This window comes from Pogona vitticeps, chromosome 1, assembly GCF_051106095.1.
Source record: "Pogona vitticeps strain Pit_001003342236 chromosome 1, PviZW2.1, whole genome shotgun sequence".
Lineage (NCBI taxonomy): Eukaryota > Metazoa > Chordata > Lepidosauria > Squamata > Agamidae > Pogona > Pogona vitticeps.
This window is the reverse complement of record NC_135783.1, coordinates 305,035,831-305,053,508: the sequence shown is the minus strand read 5'-3', so window position 1 is coordinate 305,053,508 and position 17,678 is coordinate 305,035,831.

The window sequence follows — 17,678 nt, the reverse complement described above, 5'->3', positions numbered from 1 at the left end:
TTATTATTATTATTATTATTATTATTATTATTATTATTATTATTACATTATTTTACTATGAGCTAAGAATCAAGTAAATAAATATACAAATAAATGAACAAGAAGCTACAGCCAGGATCTAAGGGCACACTCTGTAGAGTATTTGACTATAGCTCTTTGAATAACAGATTCTGATTGTTATGTTCATGTAAAATCATTTTTATTTACCACAAACGTATGAATTAGCAATCTCTAGCAGGCCCCAGCTCACATCCTCAACACTCAAGATCATTGTTTTCTTTCTTCAATCAATCCATCTCACAGGTGGTCTTCCTCCTTTCCAACACCTTCATTTTCCCTAGCATTATCTTTTTCAGTGAGTCTTGTCGTCTTATGATACACCCAAAACGTGATAACCTCAGATGAGTTATTTTTGTTTCTAGAGAGAGCACAGGTTTGGTATGACCTAGCACATATTTGTCAGGAAAGCTAAGAATGATGCTGTTTCAAAAACACTAGATTTAGTTATGATCCTGGACTCTTAACAGGGTCACCCTAAGTGAAATGTCAGTGCTCAGACACCAGACTAAGATACATATACTGTATCTTCTTCAGAAATTAATGGTTGCATCAGCAGAAGACATTGTGGTGATGGTGGTAAATAAATTCCTGAAAGGTAGGGATGATAGCACTACTGGAAAGTGACACTGGCAGGGGATCTTTCATAGACAATAGCAGTGACACTCAAACTAACTCCTTGTTAGTACTGCAGAGATGAAGGCATTTGTAAACAACTTTTGAATATTTTATCCCTTGAAACCCGTATTATGATGAGACAATCTGAAATTAAAAAAGAGATAGCACTGGAAGGTGAGACACCCAGATTCTAATGCCATGATGCCAACTGATTCCTTGAGCCCATTCCATTTCAAAAATAGTTTGCTGTGCAACACAAGAAGTAAACTGTTTGATACATTCAAGTACAAAGCACCCTTCACTATATCGTTTGTGTAATTCTTTAAGATGTAAGGAAGAACATATTTAAGCCATGCAACAAGTTATATAGGGAGACAGATTCCCATCTAGATAACTCAGAATGTCCTTAGACAATATCACTTGCAAGTGGACTTTTTGAATGTCAGTTCCTTTCTGGCTATGATTTTCTGTGTCTGCCTTTAATTCAGTTAAAACACAATTGCATTTATTGTCAGGTTGGCATCCCTTTTCCACTAACAGCCCTCAGGTGTAAAATTTAATTGATTTGGTGGTAGAATGCTGATAAAAGAATGCTCTTTGACATTTAAGATTTAGAGAACACAGTTATGTTTTTAAATATATAAATAAAGAATCCGATGGTGGTTATAGGTTTTTTGGGCTGTTTGGCCATGTTCTGGAGATTTTTCTTCCTAACATTTTGCCAGTATCTGTGGCCAGCATCTTCAGAGGACAGGAGTCAGAATGCTATCTGTGCTCTGTCTGTGCTCTGTGCACTACACCAGAGCACAGGCAGAGTTCTAACTCTTGTCCTCTGAAGATACTGGCCACAGAGACTGGCAACACATTAGGAAGAAAAACCTCCAGAACACGGCCAAACAGCCCAAAAAATCTACAACAGCCATGGGGTCCTGGCCATGAAACCCTTCCAGAGTAGAAATAAAGGAAACTTAGTTTTCTCTGGGGACTCTTTCTCTTGTGAGTCCCCTGGACTGCAAGGAGAACAAACCTATCCATTTTGAAGGAAATCCACCCTGAGTGTTCAAAATTGGGAAAGGAATATGACAAGGATATACATTGTCTCCCTCCTTATTTAACATACAGTGGTGCCTTGCACAACGAGCGCCCCGTAGAGCGATGAATTCGCTCTACGGTGACGCTTGGGCGATCGCAGAGCGATGCCCCCAATGGGCGAAAATCGCAGAGCGAAGGTCGGTAAGCGGTTCGCTTGCCGACCTTCGCTTTGCGACCCGCCGATCAGCTGTTCCGCGGCTTCAAAATGGCTGCTGGAACAGCCGAAAGGGCCGGGTGCAGCGTTTTCGCGCCCTTGGTAAGCAAGGGGAGGGCGCGAAAACGCTGCCGGAACAGCCGAAATGGCTGCACGCAGCGTTTCCGCGCCCTCCCCTCGCTTACCAAGGGCGCGAAAACGCTGCGGCCAGCCATTTCGGCTGTTCCGGCGGCCATTTTGGACCTGCGGACAGCTGATCGCAGCCATTTTCGCGCCCTCGTTCAGCGAGGGGAGGGCGCGAAAATGGCTGCCAGCCATCGGAGAAACATCGCTGAATGGCGAGTACAGCAGCCGATTGGAACGCATTAAACACTGTTTAATGCGTTCCAATGGGCTTTTCTGCCCCGCTCAGCGATGTTTCACACAGCGAGGGTTAATCCGGGACGGATTAACCTCACTGTGCGAGGCACCACTGTATATGTAGAATACATCATGCGAAAGGCAGGACTGGATGAATCCCAGGCCAGAATTAAGATTGCTGGAAGAAATATCAACAACTTCAGATACGCAGATAATTGCACTCTGATGGCAGAAAGTGAGGAGGAATTAAAGAAACTCTTAATGAGGGTAAAAGAAGAGAGGGCAAAAAAATGGTCTGAAGCTCAACATTAAAAAAACTAAGATCATGGCCACTGGTCCCATCACCTCCTGGCAAAGAGAAGGGGAAGATATGGAGGCAGTGACATATTTTACTTTCTTGGGCTCCATGATCATTGCAGATGGGGACAGCAGCCACGAAATTAAAAGACATCTGCTTCTTGGGAGGAAAGTGATGACAAACCTAGACAGCTTCTTAAAAAGCAGAGACATCACCTTGCCGACAAAGGTCTGCATAATCAAAGCTATGTTTATTCCAGTAGCAATGTGTAACTGAGAGCTGGACCATAAAGAAGGCTGACCGCCAAATAATTGATGCCTTTGAATTGTCCCGTGGATTGCAAGGAGATGAAACCTATCCATTTTGAGTGCTCACTGGAAGGACAGATCCTGAAGCTGAGGCTCCAATACTTTGGCCATCTCATGAGAAGAGAAGACTCCTTGGAAAAGACCCTTATGTTAGGAAAGTGTGAAGGCAAGAGGAGAAGGGGATGACAGAGGACGAGATGGTTGGACAGTGTCATCGAAGCTGCCAACATAAATTTGACCCAACCCAGCAGTGGAAGACAGGAGGGCCTGGTGTGCTCTGGTCCATGGGGTCACGAAGAGTCGGACACGACTTAACAACTAAACAACAACTGTTTTAATGGCACCTGTGTCCAGCAGTGGGGTCTGACAACAAGAATTTGTCTCCAAGCCTGTTGATATCATCCAATCTATTCTAGAAAAAAAGGCTGTGTGTGGAGACCCTGTGTGAATGTGTGCACAAGCGCTCAACTTCAGTTGCTAAAACACCTTTGGAGTTTGCTTCAATAGAAGAAAGATAAAAAGGTTATTCAAATTCAGTCTTTCTGTCTATACTGCCCTCTCTGTCACCACTTTCCTCACATGAAGGCAGTGGGTATGAAGAAGAGACCGGTGTATCCTTGGAGGTTCTACTTAGAACTGTTCTGCATCCTAGCTTTTGCATGGTGCATGGAATTAGTCTTGATAGTGTTTTTCTGATATGTGTGCTTTAATGGGCTTTCAGATTGTTCACACCCATGACACAGTAGGATTCCACAAAGCTCAGATGAGTCTGAAAGGTAGTAAGCACTACAGGACTACAGTACTTCCTCTTCATTTTAGGCAGACTTTTAATAAGGAAATTCCTGCTAGTTATGGAGAGGTTATCTTTTTAATCTATTAAATGTGTTTTTAAACTGTTCTAAAGGGATGTTATTTGAACATGTTTGCCGACAAATATTGTAACTCTATTTTTAATTATTCTGTTACTTGTGCTTTTAAATTCTTTGTAAGCCACTTTAAGTGCCTCCTGGGAGAGCAATAGGATATATATTAAGTAAATAAGTGCTCCGATTCTGGAGGTGTTCAAGAGAACAGTCGTCAATCAGTTATACTTTGATTTGGATTCCTGCATAGAACAGAGGGCTAGACTAGTTGCCCTTCCAACTCTGAATTCTATGATTCCATATGTTCAACAGTCACTTTTATACCAACATAATAGCATTTTTTACAAGATACACAATAATAACAGGACAAAGAAGTATTTGGAAAAGAGCAGCTAAATAGGCTTTGAGTCCTCTCTATGAAATCTGTGTTCTGTCAAATACAGCCTTGATGAGAGAAAATGAAATAATGGAAATAAAGCCGTCTTCTCTTAAAATGTGAAACAGTGCAACTATTTTGATCTTTTACTTTAATATGATGTGTTAAGTAAAATAACCTGGTTTTAATATCTCAGTACCTTCAAAATTATATTCTCTTTGTCCCTGTTTTTCTAGACTACAACTAGCCAGCCTGTTTGTATTATCCACTTCCCCTTATATTTTGCCCTCTGCCAATTTCCCTTCATTAATTATCTGCAGAAAGCACTAATAGACCAACCAACTGGTTTTCTTAGTTTTCCAGCATAATTTCCTTCCTTATTCTTTCTGAGATAAGGGATCCAGTAAATGAAATATCTTGGCAGTTACTGTATGTAATTGAGCTTCTGTTAAGATCAAACTGTACTCTGAAATGTGACATAAATTTCTTATTTGAGAGGATGCTAACACCCACCATACTTATCTGATAATCTTTAGTTGCCAGTTGGACACAAGATGGCTCAAGAGGCTACTAATAGGATAGAGTTGTTTCACCTCTAAATTGCCAATTGAACTCTAGCCCAGATTAACAGACAGAATGTGAGCCATCTGTTAGGGTTATAATGATCTTGGTGGAATAAATCGTAGCCTCTTCCAGTTCTCAAGCGATAGTTGTTGACTGCAGTTTACAGATGGAACAAATATGGAATGTTAATTTTTTTCCATTTATTTTTTATTTTTAAAAACTAGGGATAATGTAAGGAGTACAAAAGGTAGAGGGGGATATGGGGGGGAAAAGAGGGGGAAGGAGAACACAAAATGTACTGTCATCCAATCTGTTTGTTCATGTTCATTCATTCATTCGATTTATACCCCACCCCCCTAGACAGGGTCTACTCATGTTGTGATATCAAGTCGACTTTTCGCCTTTCTACAATATGATTGCCCTCCAGGTTTCAACTTACAGTTACATCTTAGTTTAATTATATGTTATTCAAGCACTATCTGGTGACTCAAGCCATTTATATAATAAATCCCATCGTTCAGTTGCCTTTTGTATTGGACAGTCTTTCAACACTTCTGATAGAATATCCACTTCTGCCGCTTCCCATATCTTCTCAATAAGTTCCTCTTGTTTTGGTATCTCCTATTTCCTCCAGTTCTTAGCATAAAGAATTCTGGCTGCAGTGACTATATATATATAACTAAGTAGATCTTGGCCTTATCTGTATTATCTGGTATAGGTAAAGGTAAAGGTTCTGCTTGACATGTAGTCCAGTCGTGTCCGACTCTAGGGCACGGTGCTCATCCCCGTTTCCAAGCCATAGAGCCAGCGTTTGTCCGAAGACAGTTTCTGTGGTCATGTGGCCAGCGCGACTAGACACGGATCGCTGTTACCTGGTATAATGCTCAGTAAAAATAATTCTGGGGTTAGTGGAACATTACAAAGCAGCATTTTAGTAACAGTATGTACTGCTATCCAATACTGTTTCGCTACTCTACAAGTCCACCACATACGGTAAAAGCTTCCCTCTTGTGCTTCACATGTCCAACAAACGTTTGACACCTCTGTATAAATCTTAGACAATTTTTCCGGAGTCATATGCCACCTATAATACATATATGTTCTCCTTGAAATTTACCGATTTTGTGAGCTTTATGTTATTTTTTCCAAAATATGGAATGTTAATTGATGATACAGGATTTTTGATTGACATAATTTTATAAAATCTGTCCAGTTGCATTTAGTGGTTTAGCTAAAAATTTAATAATGAAATAAATACACAAATTTGTATTTAGTATGGTGAATGTCAAGGACTCTTATATGCACTGTCCTTAAAACTGTACATTGCTGGCTCCGCAGTCTACCCCCACTCGTGTGTGTGTGTGTGTGTGTGTGTGTGTGTGTGTGTGTGTGTGTGTGTGTGTGTGTGTGTGTGTGTGTGTGTGTGTGTGTGTGTGTGTGTGTGTGTGTGTGTGTGTGTGTGTGTGTGAGAGAGAGAGAGAGAGAGAGAGAGAGAGAGAGAGAGAGAGATTTAGGGAGAGATCCTTCTTTTCTTTCCTCTTCTTCTCTTTGTAGCACCTCTGCTCAGGTACTGCAGACCTTTGTAGAGCAGCCTGAATCTCAGAATCCTTCCAGCCATGCAAATTTATCTCTTTTGACTCTGTATTTCACCATGTTTGTTATATACTTCCTTGTGAAACTGTGCTGTATTTAAATTCTTTTGTTTTCAGTCAAATTCCCCTTATGAATAACTCTGTGAGTGTGATCTAGTCCAGTGTGTGTGTCAAGACACCTTATTGCCATAGTTCAAAGATCCCTTATTTATTTATTTATTTATTTATTTATTTATTTATTTATTTATTTATTTATTTATTTATTTATTTATTTATTTATTTATTTGACTTCTATCCCGCCCCTCTAGACAGAGTCTACTTGGGGCGGCGTACAAACAGTTTTAAAACATCATAAGTATAATTATATAAAATCATCATTGTAACTATCAAACCATATCATAAAAACAATCACATGATTAAATCAACAAATTTAGAAGTTCAAGATGGAGGAAAAGAGAACTAAAGAGAAAAAAGAATCAGATGTTGACGGGAGGGAATGCCTGCCTAAAGAGCCAAGTCTGTAAATGACTCTTAAAAACACCCAGCGAGGTTGCCAGGGTGATTTCCGGTGGCAAGGTGTTCCATATGGGCATGTCTCTGAACATTTGTGAGTTCACACATGTGATCTGAGTGCATACTTGGTAAAAGAAGATGATGATGGCTAGACTTTGTAAAATTCCATAAATAAACTGGAAAAGGATGAAGAGACACAGAAAGGATACCACAGAGAATCAGGATCAGTGATTGTTTTGGTTATTTTAGGGATGCCTCTTTCATTTTTCGTGCATTCACCCTTTTATTTTATGTGAAAAAGACCACCTGTTTTGAGTCTTTTCTTGCATATTTTGTCCTAACAGTAGTTTCTTGTCCATGGGACAATCAAATGATGTGGCAGACCCATTTCTTTTACAACTATCCAGAGAACTGATGCCGAGAGACAGTCAACTGTTGGTTAATGTGACTGAATGTGACAGCAAGAAAATGTTTTATAATCATTATAAAAATTAAGGAACCCAGCTTATAAGTTTCCGTACTTCTTCATCCAGTAGCATTTCCATCATATGCTACATAGACCCTGCCTCCATTATAAAAACAGGTGCCTTTTTGTGGTTCATAATATGGTTTAGCTGAAAACAGCAGAATGTCTGAAATAATTTTATCGGCAGTAAGTTTCAAGGAGAATCTTTAAAATGTACTTAAGTTACAGAATTCAACTCAGGAAAAATAAAGGATTAAAAAACATCTGTTCCTGCTCATGTCTCACTTCTTGGATATCTTACACAAGGCTCTAAGAGTGGAATACCTTTCCTGTCTCAAAGAATGTTAACAATAATAAGCATGTGGTGGGAAAACAACTGTTATTATTGGCTCATAGTTAGGAAGTTGTAACTATAATGAGAAATCGGGGAATAAAAAGTAGCACTGGAAATACTCTATTCAGGTTCTTGTATTTATTTTTCATGGGTTGGAAGAACAGGGAAGTTATAAGAAATTTTCATTTAATAAATAATAAACTCAATACATTTGTTAAATAATTTAACAAAAGCATCTATGAGAAAGTAATTGTCTATATTATTGGTTTAGGCTGCAGTGCCAGTGTTTCAGAGTTAAATTCCCCACTGTACCTCCTGAAAGTAGAACCAGTGGCCTTGGGCAAGCTGCACAATCCTAGGGTGCCCCCAGAAGAAGGGAATGGTAAGCTACTTCTGATTATTGTAAGTTGCTTTTTTGCAATATATGTACTTTATAGTATTATCCTCTACCAAGAAAGCCCTGAAAAGGATCACCATAAGTCAGAATTGACTTGACGGCAATTATTACTATACTATTAATAAATATTATTGACACACATTCTAAAGACATATCCATCTTAATAACAACATATCTTTCAGAGTATTCACACTAGTGCAACAAAGCATAAAACAAATACCCTTGTACTTTAGATAGCTCACTGTTTACCAGCTTGAATCTTCGATTTTTCTCCTAAGAAGCTGGCTCCTGCCCTTACTTGGATCTTCCAAATGTTTAAGAACAAGCATACAGATTAATAAATGCTGCAGACTTCCAGACTTCTCTGGAGGAAGCTGCAAGAGAGACTTACAGAATCAATCAGCCCACTTTAGGAGGATAGGTTCTAAGGATACTCTGACATGTAAATTGGGGAGGAGAAGGGGAAAGGGAGAATAAATACACCTTCTGTTCCGTGACTGAAGATATGCTTGAATATAAGTTAAATAAATAAATAAATAAATATTTGTTTTAAAACTAATTATGCTGCTGCAAGTAAGGGATACATATACAATTAGTGAAATGGGACATTCTGTAGTAGGGATGGGTTAGTAACATATGATACTGAGGCACTGCAGTTGCCATCATCATTCACCATTAGCTGTTTTCTCTTTGGCTGATGGGGATTCTGGACTCACAACACCAAGAGAGCCCACATGGTTCCTGACCCTGTTCAAGGGTTTTTACTCTTATAATCTTAGCACTGCAGAGCTGGAAGGGACCCTATGGATCATCAAGTCCAGCCCCCTTGTCAAGGAGACCTAGTGGAGAACTCAATTCCCAACTTCTGCCTTCACAGCCAGAAGTCTAAACCACTGAACTATCCAACAGTTCTGTTGCGTGTTTTTTTGTTGTTCCTTTGCTGCAAACAATCCAAATGTCTTTTTGCCAGTCATGCATCTATGCTAAGGAGATAATTTGATCACATTGAAATGAAGAGAAATGTAATCTTCACCCACATGATCGCATTGGACACCTTTAAAATGGTGGCATCCTCAAGCAGCTGCCAAGAGCCTCCTGAAGCTGGCCCTGCTTACCCTGGACCAAGATTTCTATAGTACAACCTCTTTGATGCCCCCTAATGCTGAACAGTCTTACTGTATTGACCCTCATCTAAGTGCTGTCAATGTTATTATCCTCATTATTCTCTTTGTTTCTGGCTGTAGAAACAAAGAGGAAGAGGAGAACCCCACAGAGCATACTGGCATGGGGAATCACTAGAGGGTCCCAGGTAACTAACTCCCCGGGAAACCTGGAGCTGTCATAACTTTTAGTGCTACTATTAGGTTCCTATGGGGTTCTGCACATGTTCTTTGGATAACATTCAAATCTTACTGGCCCAGATGTCATCCACCCAAGGGTTATTAAGGAACTGCGGAATGAAGTTGCTGATCTCTTAACTAAAATATACAACTTGTCCCTTGAAACGGCCACAGTGCCAGAGGACTGGAAGATAGCACATGTCATGCCAATCTTTAAAAAGGGAAAGAAGGGTGAACCGGGAAACTACAGGCCAGTTAGCCTAACATCTGTTCTACAGAAGATGGTGGAAAGCCTCATCGAAGATAAAATCATGAAACATAGAAGAACAAGCCTTGCTGATGGAAAATCAGCATGGGTTCTGTAACGGTAAGTCTTGCCTCACAAACCTTTTAGAATTCTTTGAAAAGGTCAACAGGCGGGCGAACCAGTGGACATTGTCTATCTGGATTTTCAGAAGGCATTTGACATGGTCCATCACCAAAGACTTCTGAGAAAACCACAGTTGGGATATGAGGGCAGGTCCTCTTATGGACTGAAAATTGGTTGAGAACCAGGAAAAGCAGAATAGGTGTCAATGGGCAATTTTCACAATGGAGAGAGGTGAAAAGTGGTGTGCCCCAGGGATCTATCCTGGGACCGGTGCTTTTCAACCTGTTCATAAATGACCTGGACACAGGGATAAGCAATGAGGTGGCCAAGTTTGCAGATGACACAAAACGTTTCTGGGTGGTAAAGACCAGAAGGGATTGTGAAGGGTTCCAGAAGGATCTTCCCAAATTGCGAGAATGGGCGGCAAAATGGCAAATGCATTTCAGTATAAGAAAATGTAAAGTAATGCACATTGGGGCAAATAATCAAAACTTTAGTTATGAGCTGATGGGTTCTGACTGAGCTGTCTGTGATGGATCAGGAAAGAGATCTTGGTGTGATGGTAGACAGCTCCATGAAAGTGTCAACCTAGTGTGTGGCAGCAGTGAAGAAGGCCAATTCCATGCTAGGTGTCATTAAAAAGGGGATGGAAAATAAAACAGCCAACATTCTAATGCCATTGTGCAAAACGCTGCTAAGGCAGCATCTGGAGTATTGCAGTTCTGGTTGCCACATCTCAAAAAAAGACATAGTGGAACTGGAAAGGGTGCAGAAGAGAGCAGCTAAAATGATAACTGGCCTGGGGCACCTCCCTTATGAGGCAAGGCTACAGCGTTTAGGGCTATTTATTTATTTATTTGTTTGTTTGTTTGTTTGTTTGTTTGTTTGTTTGTTTGTTTATTAGATTTTTACCCCACTCCTCTAGACCATGTCTACTCGGGGCGGCTTACATAGATAAAAACAAAACAATATAAAATATATAAAACCATAAATTTACAATTTAAACAATTAATTTTAACAATTAATTTAAACAAACAGTTCCCAGATGGCATGAATCAAAAGAAAAAGAAGAGAAAAAATATATATAAGAATCACTTAATTGACTGAAGGGAAGGCCTGCTTGAATAGCCAAGTTTTCAGCTGGCTTTTAAAAACACCCAGCGAGGGTGCCATCCGAATTTCGGCAGGAAGGGTGTTCCACAGCTGAGGTGCCACCGCCAAGAAGGCCCGGTTTCTTGTTTTTTCCTTCCGGGCCTCCCTCGGCGTCAGAACCCTCAGCCGCCCCTGCTGGCTATATCGGGTGATTCGGGTAGATCTAGGTGGAAGAAGGCAATCTGCCAAATATTGAGGTCCCAAACCATTAAGGGCTTTATAAGTAATCATTAGCACTTTGAAGTCAACGCGGAAACGGATGGGGAACCAGTGCAAGGCAGCCAGCGTGAGGGAGATATGTTGGTGTTTTCTCACCCCACTTAGAAGCCTGGCTGCCGCATTCTGGACCATCTGAAGTTTCCATGTCAGCCTCAAAGGCAGCCCCACGTAGAGTGCATTACAATGGTGTAATCTTGAGATTACGAGCGCATGGACTAGAGTAGAGAGGCCCCCCCCATCAAGGTATGGTCGCAGCTGGGCAATCTGCCATAGATGAAAATAAGCGGAACGGGCTACGGACGCCACCTGGGTTTTCATGGTAAGCGCCAGGTCCAGATGTATCCCCAAGCTGCGGACCTCACTCTTTGCGGTAAGGGTTGTCCCCCCCAAACGAAAGGGAGCTACCTATACCGCTAATAGAAGGGCCACCCACCCTCAAGACCTCCGTCTTGCCCGGGTTCAGCCTCAAGAGAGAAAAGGCGCCTGAGGGGGGGCATGATTGAGACATATAAAATTATGCAGGGGAAGGATAAAGTGGATAGAGGAAAGCTCTTTTCTCTCACACCAGAACCAGTGGACATCCACTCCAATTGAGTGTTGGGAGAGTGAGAACAGACAAAAAATATTTCTTTATGCAGCGTGTTGTTAGTCTGTGGAACACCTTGCCACAGGATGTGGTGATGGCATTAGTCTATTGCAGGTTACAGGCCATGATGGGGATGTGCAGTCTCCAAGCTTAAAAGGAAGGTACACCCAAATGCCAGATGCAGGGCAGGGGTATCAGGAGACAGGTATCTAGTTGACTCCCAGAGGCATCTGGTGGGGACACTGTGAGATACAGGAAGCTGAACTACATGGGCCGTTGGCCTGATCCAGCAGGGCTCTTCTTATGTTCTTATATTTTTACCGAAAGCTCTGTTTTATGTTTTTCTTCTTCTTTGATGCTTTACCAATTACATCCCTTAGAGGTAAACTCCTTATTTGTACTACAGGGAATGCTCATGCTAGACACAAAACCTCTCCCTGCACAACAGAGTAGATGAACACAAGAAAACTCTTTCATGAAGATACTCCACCATTTTAGTAGTCTAGACTGCCCACTCCTGTTTCACAGCTTCTAGTTGCCAAAATTTTATATCCGATGGCCTCCCTCCTCAATTTCTACCCTGTTTCCCTTAAAATAAGACCCAACCTGAAAATAAGCCCTAGTACGGTTTTTCAGGATGCTCATAATATAAGCCCTACCCAAAAAATAAGCCTTAGTTAAGTGAAACCCGGCCCTCCACATTGTGCAGCAATGAGAAGAAAATGACATGACTATAAAATAAAACATCCCCTGAAAATAAGCCCTAATGTGTTTTTTGCAGCAAAAATTGATGTAAGACCGTCTTATTTTCGGGGAAACACGGTAACTAGCATTTGACAGAGGCAGGAATCTTTGTACAAGTGTCTTGGGTAGCTTCTGAGATTTCCTCAGCTTGCTTGCTTATAATACATGCATTTATGAAATTGTTTTTCAAGTCCATATGTCTGGTGATGCTTACTTCTTCTTGGCCTGGGCCATCTGTCAGCCCTGCCTAATCACTTTCTCCCACTGTGTCTCAGGATTGAACTGCATTTTACAGATAGCCTGTAATTAGAAGAGTGACTTCCTTAACTATTGAAAATCTCAGATAGGTTTTCACAACTCCTATAGTATATAAATTAGTTTATTATGTTATGTGAACAGTCATTAGGAGGCTTCACTTGCAAGTATGATTGCTCAGTCACAAATGTCCAGTGATGTAGTGGAGCCAGAGCTTAGAGGATTCAACCCCCAGGATGTTCTGATTAGCAGGGACTATGGCATTGTTTGCCACCTACTTGAGTGTAGTTGCAGTTATTCCAGTAGCTGGAAGGGAGACAGATTTTCACAAGAAGAGTATATTGCTGTAGTAATACAAAATTTTTGAGGGAGGTTTTGTCCTAAAGGTGCAATTAAGAACTGTTAGCTTTACCAAAAAATAAATAAATAAATAAAAATCAAATAAACTGATCCTGGATGAAATGAATTTTTTAACAAAAGAATTTAATGCATCCTGCCACTTTGCTTATTTTTATAAAACATTCACTATACAATCGTGTGATGTGTCTAGTATGCCATTCTCAACCGTAAGTTGAGCATTGTTAGGATAAGTTAGAATACGGGTTTAGTTTAGGATAAGATTTTAGAGTGTGAGCCATAGTTTGTGAATAAAATGATAGTAAAAATCACAGGTTATGGACAGATATGTGTTGATGTGCTTATACCAAAGAGGAGGGAAATGTGAGAAAAATAATTCTCATTACCTATGTTAATAAGTTTTATATTGCCTTATTCTTTGTACATGGAAGAAGAGAGTGGAGAATTCTCTTTAATCTCTTCACTTTTTAAAAAAATGAAGAGAATTCCCCCACTCTTTTCATTCCACTGATTTTCAGTTTCTGTTAGATATGTAACTATAACACCGATAAATACACCTGCAAGCTAATGAATCAACTTACAGGTTTTGCTATTCTGCTTTCTTCCACACGATGGCTTCATTTACTACAAAATCACTACAAGAAGTAATCTTTGTTTACGCTTTTCACTGCCCCAATTTTTTTTCTTTTTCTTTTTACATTGCTCATACATTTGTGTACTGGATATTTAACCAGCTGTGCACTTCTCAAGACTGAAATATATTTATCCTGAAAATATGAATGAATGAATGAATAAATAAATAAATAAATAAATAAATATGAAGATGAATTAATACCACACATAACAGAAGCCAACTCAGTGAAAGAGAATGGTGTTCCTCCCACCACATTCTGTAGATTTTTATTGACTTTCCAATCATATATCTACATTTAGTCAAATATTCAGTAACGTATGACAAGCAAAGATGGGAAAATTTATTTTACTTGACTGCAACCCCAGAATTTCTTAACCAGCAAGACTGACTAGGAGAACTCTGGGAGTTGTAATCCATGATAATGATGATGATAATGAGAATTTCCCAACCTATAAGTGTAAGCTAAGCTGACCTCAAATCTGAACTGTCCCTTTAATAGTGATGGTTTTAAAAAATTATATTACATGTTGGTAAGAATCATTGGGAGGAAAATAACATGTGCCATCTGTTCATTTTGTATTATTCAAAGGAATGTATTATTTATTCCTTCGAACAGCTGAAAGTCCCTAAGTGGTTCATAAAATAAGAATAAAACAATAAAACATATAATAAAACAAAAATAACAGCAGAGGACGGCTTGACTCTTGGGCGACTTGTCATAACTGATTGTATTCAGAAACAATGTTTATGACTGGGACACAGATAGAAAAAAACTTTATAATATATGACATGACCTACAAGTTGGTGAGAACAAGCCATGATAACATCACAATTTCATTTCTTAGTTTGTTTTTGAAAAAATAAGTGATAATCATGTAGCCTCTGAAGACCATTTTTGTGTCCCCTGCAGCTTTTTTTTGGGGGGGGGGAAGGGAAATCCTTTCACCTGAATTTTAAAAAATTACATCTCTAGACTATGAACGTCCTGTTAAGCAAGGTATGCACTGACCTTGTTTTAAGGTAAAGGTAAAGGTTCCACTTGACATTTAGTCTAGTCGTGTCGGATTCTAGGGGGCGGTGCTCATCCCCATTTCCAAGCTGTAGAGCCAGCGTTTGTCCGAAAACAGTTTCCGTGGTCACATGGCCAGAGTGACTAGACATGGAAAGGCATTACCTTCCCACTGAGGTGGTACCAATTTATCTACTCATATTTTTACATGCTTTCGAACTGCTAGGTTGGCAGGAGCTGGGACAAGTGACAGGAGCTCACTCCGTCGTGTGGATTTGATCTTACGACTGCTGGTCTTCCGACCTTGCAGCACAGAGGCTTCTGCGGTTTAACCCACAGCGCCACCACATCCCTTATTTTAGCACAAACAAAAATATATATGTAGTTCTTGCTTTAAAAGAAAAAACAATTCCCCCTACCACTATTGATTTCATCTGGAGGGGCCCTAGGTAATCACTGGAGACTCCAGGGATCAGGAAAACAGCCTCTGGACCACAGAGTTTGTCTAACCCTGCTTTAAATAATTCACAATCCCAAATTTGCACATCACAGAGCACTGTGGTTAGTTTAAAAGAGAAAGAAGAATTTTCCAAAGTCTTCATCTGGTATGTGAAAGAGGAGGAGAATATGTGAACTGAAAAAGCAGATAAGACACTGATCCCATAACTAGAAGGTGTGTTCCCCCAAGTGGCAAAAAGTTTTATTGGTAAAAGCAAAAGCATGATTGGCCACTGAAAGGTAAGTACAGTACTAGTTTCTCATGTCAGTCTGATTATTGAGACATTCATAATATGTGAGAGCATGAGATACAAATTTCCCTGAGAGTTTGGGAGAATGAGCTTTAGATAGGTGTCCTCTGTTCAAAGTGGAAGATCACTTGCTCTAGATCACTTGTAGGTGATAATGAGAAAAACATGCACTGATTCATTGTTTTGGAAATATTCAAAATTTTGTCAAAGTTAATATTTTTGAGACCTGGTTTATGTAACCGTTAGTTGATCCCCACCAAACATATCTTTTGTTAATGCATGTCTATTGCAGAGTTGTGTGGAATAGTACATTCAGAGAGACACATTCCAGTGAAGACTCAAATGTGAGGTGCTGATCCATTACACAATTGTAGTCAACATGCAGGGATGCATGCATTATTGAAAACAATAACTGGATTTTGCAGAGCAAAAAAGAAAAAACATATACAAAAAGGAAGGGATTTGCACTGTATGGAAACCTAGTTACAAGTATGAAACAACTACAATGAATAAACAGGATAGTATGAGGCTGTTAGTGTATGAAAAGGAAAGCCATTGTTTTAAAAAAGTAAACAGATACAGGCAATAGGATATGACTCCTGCGCCTTTGTGGATAATAGCTATATGTGGTGGCAGTGCCAAGGATTCTCTCAATATGAAACCTACTCTGATGCTTCAATAGACATACATTTTTACCATCTGGATGTTAGGGAATAGCCTTAAACTGAGAGTGCTTATTCTTTGCATGGACATTCAGATGATCATAGAAATGTAGAGCTGGAACTTCAGGACACCAGTGGTCATTGTGTCTATCTTCTCCCAATGCAGGAAATCCACCATTAAACATTTCTGAAAGACAGCCATCCAAAACCTCACTCTTCTTCTGACGTAGTCCGTAACTCTGTCAAACAGCTTTTATTGTTGAGAACGTCTTCCTTATATCAAGGTGCCATCTCCTTTCTTGTAATGTGAATATGTTAGTTTGGGTCTTACTCTGTGGAGCTTCAGAAAGCAAGTTTGGTCTGTATTCCATGTCCACCTCATTCTGTTATGCAGATAAGGCCTTAGAATATTATATTATGTTTCTGTTGTGCATCAAAGTGCCATTGAGTTAGCTGTCTGTCTCACAGAGGTCTAATCCACTGTCACATTATCTGATCTCCACTAATGGATGGTTATGTATTTCCCTATTCCATCCCCTTGCAGTCCTCTGCACTGCCCCCAAACCTATTTTCCCCCAATATTCTGATGCAGTTTTTAAGGGCATATGGTGCGTGTGTGAATGGGGAGTCCCCCTTGCCCCACTGAAGCAGTTTGATCTGTGGAACAACTTTGGTGGATTCTGCCGTGAATTTAAACAGAGTTCATGTTGTACAGATATACACCTGTATGTATGAGAGCATAATTCTCAGTTAATGAATTCAACATTCAAAGTTGAGAGCATTTGAAAATTGAAAAACATAGCATCATAAGTGTCAGGGCCCAAATTTCCCTAAGGAGCATGGGTCCTTCGGGCAGGGAGTTCACAAGCCACAAATCTACCACTTTACACTGGGGTGAGTCCTCGACCTGCAGCAGTGCATAGCATTTGCACCTGGAACAAGCTTGACGTTAAAAGAACACTTTACTTTTACTCAGTACTTTACAAGTACAGCAACACAGGCTTTGTGCTTCCTTAGAACTCACAACAGCTCAGTTAATTAGGACTTCTCTGGTAGCTAGTCAATGGCTGTTACCACTCCTCTGGATTCAGCCAAACCCTGCTGATCCAAGAGACCGATCCATAGTGATGATTTTTATAATTATTTTTTATTAAGAAAATACAGTTTCATAGAAACAGTTTGTTTTTGCTCAAGCATCAGCATAAAGACATGTTCAAAGGATTACCATAGTTAAGTACAACAACCAATTCCCATTAAAATAGTAAACACTAAAGCTGGGCTAAGGTGGGCTAGCCCCACCTCCTTCTTCTCTTACCTACATTTTCTTTCCTTCAAGCTACATAACAGAAACCATCAAAAACTTCTCTCAGGCAAAAGTTCACTCCCATGTCATGATCTCCCTCTCTTCAAACATAATCCATCGTCCATTTTCTACATTCCTCAGACCTCCTTCTTCATGACCATAAACCAATTAATTCAAAGAGGTGTAACTGTCCAATCTGCCTACAATTCTCATGGAAATGCAGGTGGTTTATCTCCATTCCAATTAGAAAAGAATTTGTTGGGTCTTTGCGCTGGGCCTCCTTGTCCTTGCATCCTTATCAGGTTT